Below are 7739 nucleotides of genomic sequence, written 5' to 3' on the forward strand. Positions count from 1 at the left end.
CATTGTTCAAAATGCTGTGTTTCGTACATGACTCTGCTAATTCGCTTGGATTTCTTTGCTTCCTGGGCCTGTGGTCCCTCCACGTCCTCACAGGTGCTTTATTTGCTCCACAGCCTAAGTGGCTTTTCCTCAAGATTCCTTGACCTGTTCTTTCTTCATCTCCAGCCTTGGCTCATGCCCTTCCTGCCATCTGGAATGTTATCCCCATCTGATAAGCCTTTCCGAGACTTATCCCTTCTCAAGGCCCTTTGGAAATGGCACATCTTCCTGATCCCTCCAGCTAAAGTGACCTCTCCCTCCTTTAAATTTTAACTGCATTATCATTAAGAATCTCGCCTCCCCTACTGGACTACAGGCTCACTGACGCAAAGACCTGGGTCATTCTGTATCGCTAGATCCTTCCGCGTGCTTAACAGTGATAATGCTCTGGACATGAGTGTCAAAATAAGGAAATCCAACTAATTTTTCTAAATATCCACACAAAATTTCTTTGAGTCATATTTTTACGGACAAACCAAAGGAGGTAGCACTGCCCACATGCCTTTACGTTACATTTTAACAAAAATTTTCCCCATGTCATTTGATTTCATCTTATGTAAGTAATTTGCAGTGTTGCAACAGTTACAGATAATATTGACCTATATATGGCACATATGTGAACTAATGTAGAAAAAAATTGGGGGCTTATAGCAATATGAAGTCTGAGTCAAATCTAAATTGTATTAGCACTTGACAAGATAATATTTTTTCACATATCACATTGCCAAAGACTGAAAAGATCTTAGTAAAACAGCATTGGTAATAGGTGGGGCTTGGAAAAATACCGTGGAAAATGTATATTATGAAAAAAAAGTGTGGATTTCAAAGAAAATCGCACCAGAATGAACTTATCTTTTAGTTCCATTTTTCCATGAATCTTTTGAAGTACCCCCGTACCTAGTAAATCTAAAAAATTGAACAAGCATTATTTCACTTACAGGAATGTATCCTTCAAACACACTTGTGTACAAGAATGCCTGGGGTCTCCTGAGGACACCTCACAACACCGTCTAGGAAGTATTCCTACCAAAGTATTAAACCTGAATCTGATGGCCTGTCAAAACGCAGTTGGCAGGAAACATCCGGATGAGAGGAGAATATGTTAACGCAACACCAGGCAAAACCCAGAATGTGGGAAGTGGTAGGGCAAATGACACAGTTTGGCTGACAACAAATAGCAAGCAAAGAAATGGAAACTTTAAAAATTAAAAGAGACTTCAGAGGCATAGCTATCTAATAGAATGTATGGATCTTGTTTGGATCTGAATTTTAACGAATCAGCTCTGAACAGTGGCCCATAGGCTAAGTTTGAACTCTGACAAGTTGTCACTGATATTAAGGGATATATGGCTGATTGTTTACATATGATATTGACATGTGGGGTTTTCTTGTAAAAAAAAAGTCCTTATCTTTTATAGATACAAATGAAATATTTATGGAAGAAATTTACCCCAAAATAATCTGGCAAGGAGAGTGGAGGGGAATAAAGGAAACAGCTTTGCTCTGAGTTCAATGCTTATTATTCAAGTTGTGAGATCACTGAGCTATTTTCTCTAATGTTGAATATAATTTACATTTTCCCTTTTAAAGAGAGGAAGGGAGAATGTTGGCAGTATTCTCTGCAATAGAAAGGAAACTTAAAAGCAATCTATGTATGTGTGGTAAAGATTGGCTAGATAAATTAATGTATAGCCAGAGAATGGAATACTATGATATTGTGAAAGAGAGAGAGAGAGGAGAGAGAGAGAAGAGAGGAGAGATAGGCCTTCTGATATGTAATAACCCCAAAGATATAGTAAATAGCAAGTGAAAACTAATGTAGGACAATGTGAATAATGTGTTCCCATTTATGTAAAAAAAGCTAAATATACACATGTGTATGTATTTGTGCATTTTTTTCTAAAAGTATTCTTAAGAAATTGCTAAGAGGGATTGCCTCTGAGGAAGGGGCTGGGTATGACAGGTGAGAGAGAGAGAGAGGAGAAAGACAGAGAGAAACATCAACCACTTTTCTCCTGTTTTTCATTTGATTCATACTTGAAATCACAGCCGACTAGTAAGCAAGAGCTGAACTTCTCCAGTCCACTCCTGCTCATTGTCACATTAGATGCCAAAAAGAAACATTTTTGCCGACTGCTCAAAGTTTGAAGGTCAGATCACATTTTGAAATTATCTGCATATTGGCAAGCAGTAATGCCCTCCTTTGTGTCAAAGGAAATACAAGCGTTTCTCACGTACAAACGAGAGAAACATTCCCGTTCGGAGAGTCTCCAGAGAGACTAACGTTTATAACTAAACACATGTTTTCAAGGGCTACTAAGCTGCTGAGGAAATTCGACCCTCTGGAGCAGTGGCAGAGGTAATCCAAAACAGCAGATAATCCAAACCCCATAATATTTGCTTTTAAATGCACAATATTATTTTTAGAAGCAGTCCATTTGTGTTCTTAATTATGTTTTGCTGATGATATGAGACATCGTAAAGTGAATTTGGAATCCTGAGTAGACCCCAACGCAAGGTGCTGGGAGCCAGGGGCCAGAATTGGGCTCTGTGGCAGAGATGCTGATGAGCAGGAGGTGGGGGCTGGAGAGCTCACTGCAGCGCCCACCACCATGTCCACATTCTGCCATCGCTTTCACAGGAGCTGCCCTGCAACATCTTGGCGAGAGCGTTCTATGGACGTCGCTTCCAAAGCCAAGTTTTAAACAACAATATCGATGTGGAAGAAGAGAAGAAACCATCAGCATCCTTTCTGTTTACAAAGCACAAAGATTAGGGTACCTACTTACTTTTATAGTTTAAAAGATTTATTTATTTAGTTGAAGGTAGAGGCAGACTGAGAGAGAGAGAGAGAGAGAGAGAGAGAGAGAGAGAATCTTCCATCTGCTAGTTCACTCCCCAAATGGCCACAATGGCTGGAGCTAGATGGTCTGAAGCCAGGAGCCAGGAGCTTCCTCCGGGTCTCCCATGGGGTGCAGGAGCCCAAGGACGTGGGCCATCCTCCACTGCTTTCCCAGGCCACAGCAGAGAGCTGGATTGAACGCAGAGCAGCCGGAACTCGAACCAGTACCCATACGGGATGCTGGTGTCACAAGCAGGGGCTTTAACCACTAAGCCACAAGGCCAGCCCCAATTAGGGTATTTTTTAATTAACGTGTACCACATGGACAATGCCATTCTCTCTGCCTACCAAACAGTGAGGGCCCTATCCACAAATTCCTTCAGGGAGACAGTTTAAGAAGCAGGACAGAAGCCTGAGGTAGACAGAGAGGAAAGCTGTGGATCACTGGTATTAAGGCATTGCTTCCAATAAAACAAAACAAACAAACAAACAAACAAAAACCTCATGTTTGTTGTTGTTGGAGGGAGGGGGGTTGTTGAGGACACAGCATTAGCTGCAAAAGGCGAGAGAATGAAATCCCTTTTCCTGACGCTGCCTGCCTGACATTCTGTTATCTTGTTTCCTGCTCACAAAGACTCCATGAAAGGCATGAGGGCCGGGAGCAGCTGCATGGACCAGGGAGAGAAATGGCGCTGAGGTCCGGATCTCCAGCTCGGCTCACTGCCTGGATGTGATGCCTTTTGCAGAGATGGGGCGCACAGCAGGAGCTGCAGATTTGGGCGAAAGTTTGGAGGAGTTAGTGAGTTCCATTTTCCACAGGATAATTGGTGGGTCAGTAGGTCCTGACGGGTCACGTGGTGCACAGTGGGTCATAACCTTTTAGCCAGTGAAAGAAACAAGCCATCCTTTCTATCCCTCTGAAAATCTTAATGCCCACCATATGTTTTACTGCCCATGGCACATTACAGATCATAGGTCTCCTTTTTTTAAATGACAGAAAACCGTACTTCTATTGTTCTGGTCTTCATACATTTAACACTTATATCAGCAATAGAAAAGTCATATTTTTTTAAACTGCAAGGAACTCCAAAGTGTATTTCATTTACTATAATAGCTGTGTTCCCCTACATCGGCATATGTATCTATTCACTTTCAACTCGCCAAAATGCTTCTTTAAAGAAATAAAAAAGACCCAGTAAAACATTATAAAAAAGTCTAACCTTACTCCTAGTTAAAGAACGCATGTTAGAACAGCGTTATCCACGTTCTCATGTTGGCAAGGGCTTGGGGAAATTGATGGCCATTCTCCAAATGCTGAAGCCTCTTGGGGCCAACGTGCACACACTTAACCACCACACTTTCCTGCTCTCCTAACTTTGTGACTTGGTCAAAGGAATTTCTCACAAGAAATGCCCACAAGGACGGAGAACACTGGTTAAGAATGTTTGTTGCAATAGTAAGATAGCAAACAGCTGGAACAGCTTACATATCCACAAATGAGTACTTGAATAAGTTAAGCTATATTTTTTAGGCAATGGAAAATTAGGCAGCTGTTAAAAAGAAAAAGACAATCTGTATTTCACTGTCTGCTATGATAACACTGGTATCCAAACAAAGCAAAAGTCAAAAAAAAAAAAAGATTCTTTCTTGCTGTACTCATATATTATAGAAAATTTGCAGATGAATTCATAAAAAACTATTAATGATGATAACTGCTAGGGGTAAGATTAGACTGGGAAATGGCCCCAGGAAATTTTTTTCTTCTGTTTTAAACTGTACTCAATTGTTTGACTTTAAAAAAGCCATATGTAGGCACTGCCATTGTGGCATACTGGGTAAAGCCGCTGCCTGCAACTCCAGCATCCCATATGGGTGTCGGTTCAAGTCCCAGCTGCTGCACTTCTGATTCAGCTCCCTGCTAGTGGCCTGGGAAAAGCAGCAGAAGATGGCCAAAGTGTTTGCGCCCCTGCCACCCAGGTGGGAGACCCAAATGAAGCCCGTGATGCCTGGCCAGCCCAGTGCTGGCCATTGGAGTCACTTGGAGAGTGAACCAACAAATGGAAGATCGACCTCTCCCTCTCCCTCTCCCTCTCCCTCTCCCTCTCCCTCTCCCTCTCCCTCTCCCTCTCCCTCTCCCTCTCCCTCTCCAACTATTTCAAAATAAATAAGTCTTTAAAAAAATAAAGAGCCAGGGTTGGCGCTGTGGCATAGAGTAAACCCACCACCTTTAGTGAGAGTATCCCATATGGGCACTGGTTCAAGTCCTAGTGGCTCCACTTCCAATCCAGCTCTCTGCCACGGCCTGGAAAAGCAGCAAAAGATGGCTCAAGTGCTTGGGCCCCTGCACCCACTTGAGAGAACCGGAAGAAGCTTCTGGACCCTGGCTTTGGATTGGCCCAGCTCTGGCCGTTGGCGGCCACTTAGTGAGTGAAACAGTGGATGGAAGAGTCTCTCTCTCTTTCTCCCTCTCTCCCTCTCTCTCTCTCTCTCTGCCTCTGTCTCCCTGTAACACTGCCTTTCAAATAAATAAGTAAATCTTTGTAAAAAAAAAGCCATATATATATATATAGCCACAGAAAAAGAGATGACAAAGTTCTTTAACATAAAAATAATAATTTTGAAATCTTTTAAAATTCATGCCTCTCTTTAGATACATCTAAAAATTTCACGTCGTACAACTTTCAGTGCAACTTGAGATGTAAAAATAGATCAAATATGTTACTGTAAACAAAGCATGGCAACGTGACAAAACGCTTTATTTTCAAAACACACATCTTTCAGAGGCTCTGACACCATTTTACCCTATGATTTCCCTATGGAAAACTTTCTTTTGCAAAATACATGCACAGTAAGTGCTATTCTCTTTTTATTTAATTTTTCCTTTTTTGAAAGGTAGACAGAGACAGAGAGCACTCATCTGCTGCTTCACTTCCCAAGTGCCCAGGCAGAGTGGACAATGAAAGAGAGAGACAGGGAGAAAGGTTTTCCTTTTCCGTTGGTTCACCCTCCAATGGATCCGAAGCCAGGAGCCAGGTGCTTCCTCCTGGTCTTCCATGCGGGTGCAGGGCCCAAGGACTTGGGCCATCCTCCACTGCCTTCCCAGTCCAGAGCAGAGAGCTGGACTGGAAGAGGAGCAACTGGGACAGAATCCAGCACCCCGACCGGGACTAGAACCCGGGGTACCGGCGCCGCAGGCGGAACATTAGCCTATTGAGCCACGGCACCGGCCCCTGCCAGCACCTTGCTAAATGCCCATCCCCATCATTCCGTTTTTAAACAGTATTTTGAAAACAGCTTTGATGAGAAACAGTGGACATAAAAGGAACTGTGCATGATAAAGGTGTTTCATTTCAAAATGGAAAATGTTAAAGGGATATGTGCGCTCCTGTGTTCATTGCAGCATTATTCACAATAGCCAAGATATGGAATCAACCCAAGTGCCCACGGAAGGATGAACGAATATAGTAGATGTGAGAGGCTGGCGCTAAGGATTGGTGGGTAGAGCCACTGCCTGCAGTGCCGGCATCCCATATGAGCGCCGGTTCGAGACCACTCCAGATCCAGCTCTCTGCTGTGGCCTGGGAAAGCAGTAGAAGATGGCCCAAGTGCTTGGGCCCCTGCACCCACGTGGGAGACCTGGAAGAAGGTCCTGGCTCCTGGCTCCTGGCTCCTGGCTTTGGATCGGCTCAGCTCTGACTGTTGCAGCCAATTGGGAGGTGAAGCAGCGGATGGAAGACACCTCTCTCTCTCTGCCTGTCATTCTCTCTCTGTGTAACTCTGACTTTCAAATAAATAAACCTTTTTTTTAAAAAAAAAAAGATGTGATGCACACACCCACACAACAAACATGCACACACACACTCACACAATGGAATGCCATTCAACCTTGAAAAAGAAGAAAACCTTGACATTTACAACAACACGAATAGAACTGGAATGCTTTCATTATATTATGTGAAATAAGCTAGGCACATAATCCCACTTATATATGGAGTCTAACAATGTTGACCTCATGGAAACATAGAATATAGTTGTGGTTACTACAGGGTGGGGAGTTGGGGGAGTAAGGTTGGGGAGCTGTTGGCCAAAGGATGCAGGTTTTCAGTTAGAAGGAGTAAGTTCAAAAGGTCTATTGTACAACATGGTAACTACAGTCAGTAGCAATGTATTGTGCTCTTCAAAATACCTGAGAGTGTAAATTTTAAGTGCTCTTACAACAAAAAATAAGTGAGCTAATGCATATGTTTCTTAGCTTAATTTAGCTATTCCACAATGTATATATATCTTAAACATTGTGTTGCACACCATAAATACATGCAATTTTAATTTGCCCATTAAAAAGCGTATCATTTCATTATTATTACCATATGTCTATACTCATGAATCTTTCACTACAATTCAGAGGGTGAATATATCTATCTCCCCTAAAAGTTTCCTCCTTTCTTTTTTTTATTTAATAAATATAAATTTCCAAAGTACAGTTTATGGATTACAATGCCCCCCCCATAATTTCCCTCCCACTCGCACCCCTCCCATCTCCCGCTCCCTCTCCCCTTCCATTCACATCAAGATTCATTTTCAATTATCTTTATATACAGAAGATCAATTTAGTATATATTAAGTAAAGATTTCATCAGTTTGCACCCACACAGAAACACAAAGTGTAAAATACTGTTTCAGTACTAGTTATAGCATTACTTCACATTGGACAACACATTAAGGACAGATCCCACATGAGAAGTAAGTACACAGTGACTCCTGTTGTTGACTTAACAATTTGACACTCTTGTTTATGTTGTCAGTAATCTCGCTAGGCTCTATTCATGAGCTGCCAAGGCTATGGAAGCCTTTTGAGTTC

This window comes from Oryctolagus cuniculus, chromosome X (genome assembly GCF_051225735.1).
Source record: "Oryctolagus cuniculus isolate XC-2025 breed Fujian yellow rabbit chromosome X, ASM5122573v1, whole genome shotgun sequence".
NCBI classification, from domain to species: domain Eukaryota; kingdom Metazoa; phylum Chordata; class Mammalia; order Lagomorpha; family Leporidae; genus Oryctolagus; species Oryctolagus cuniculus.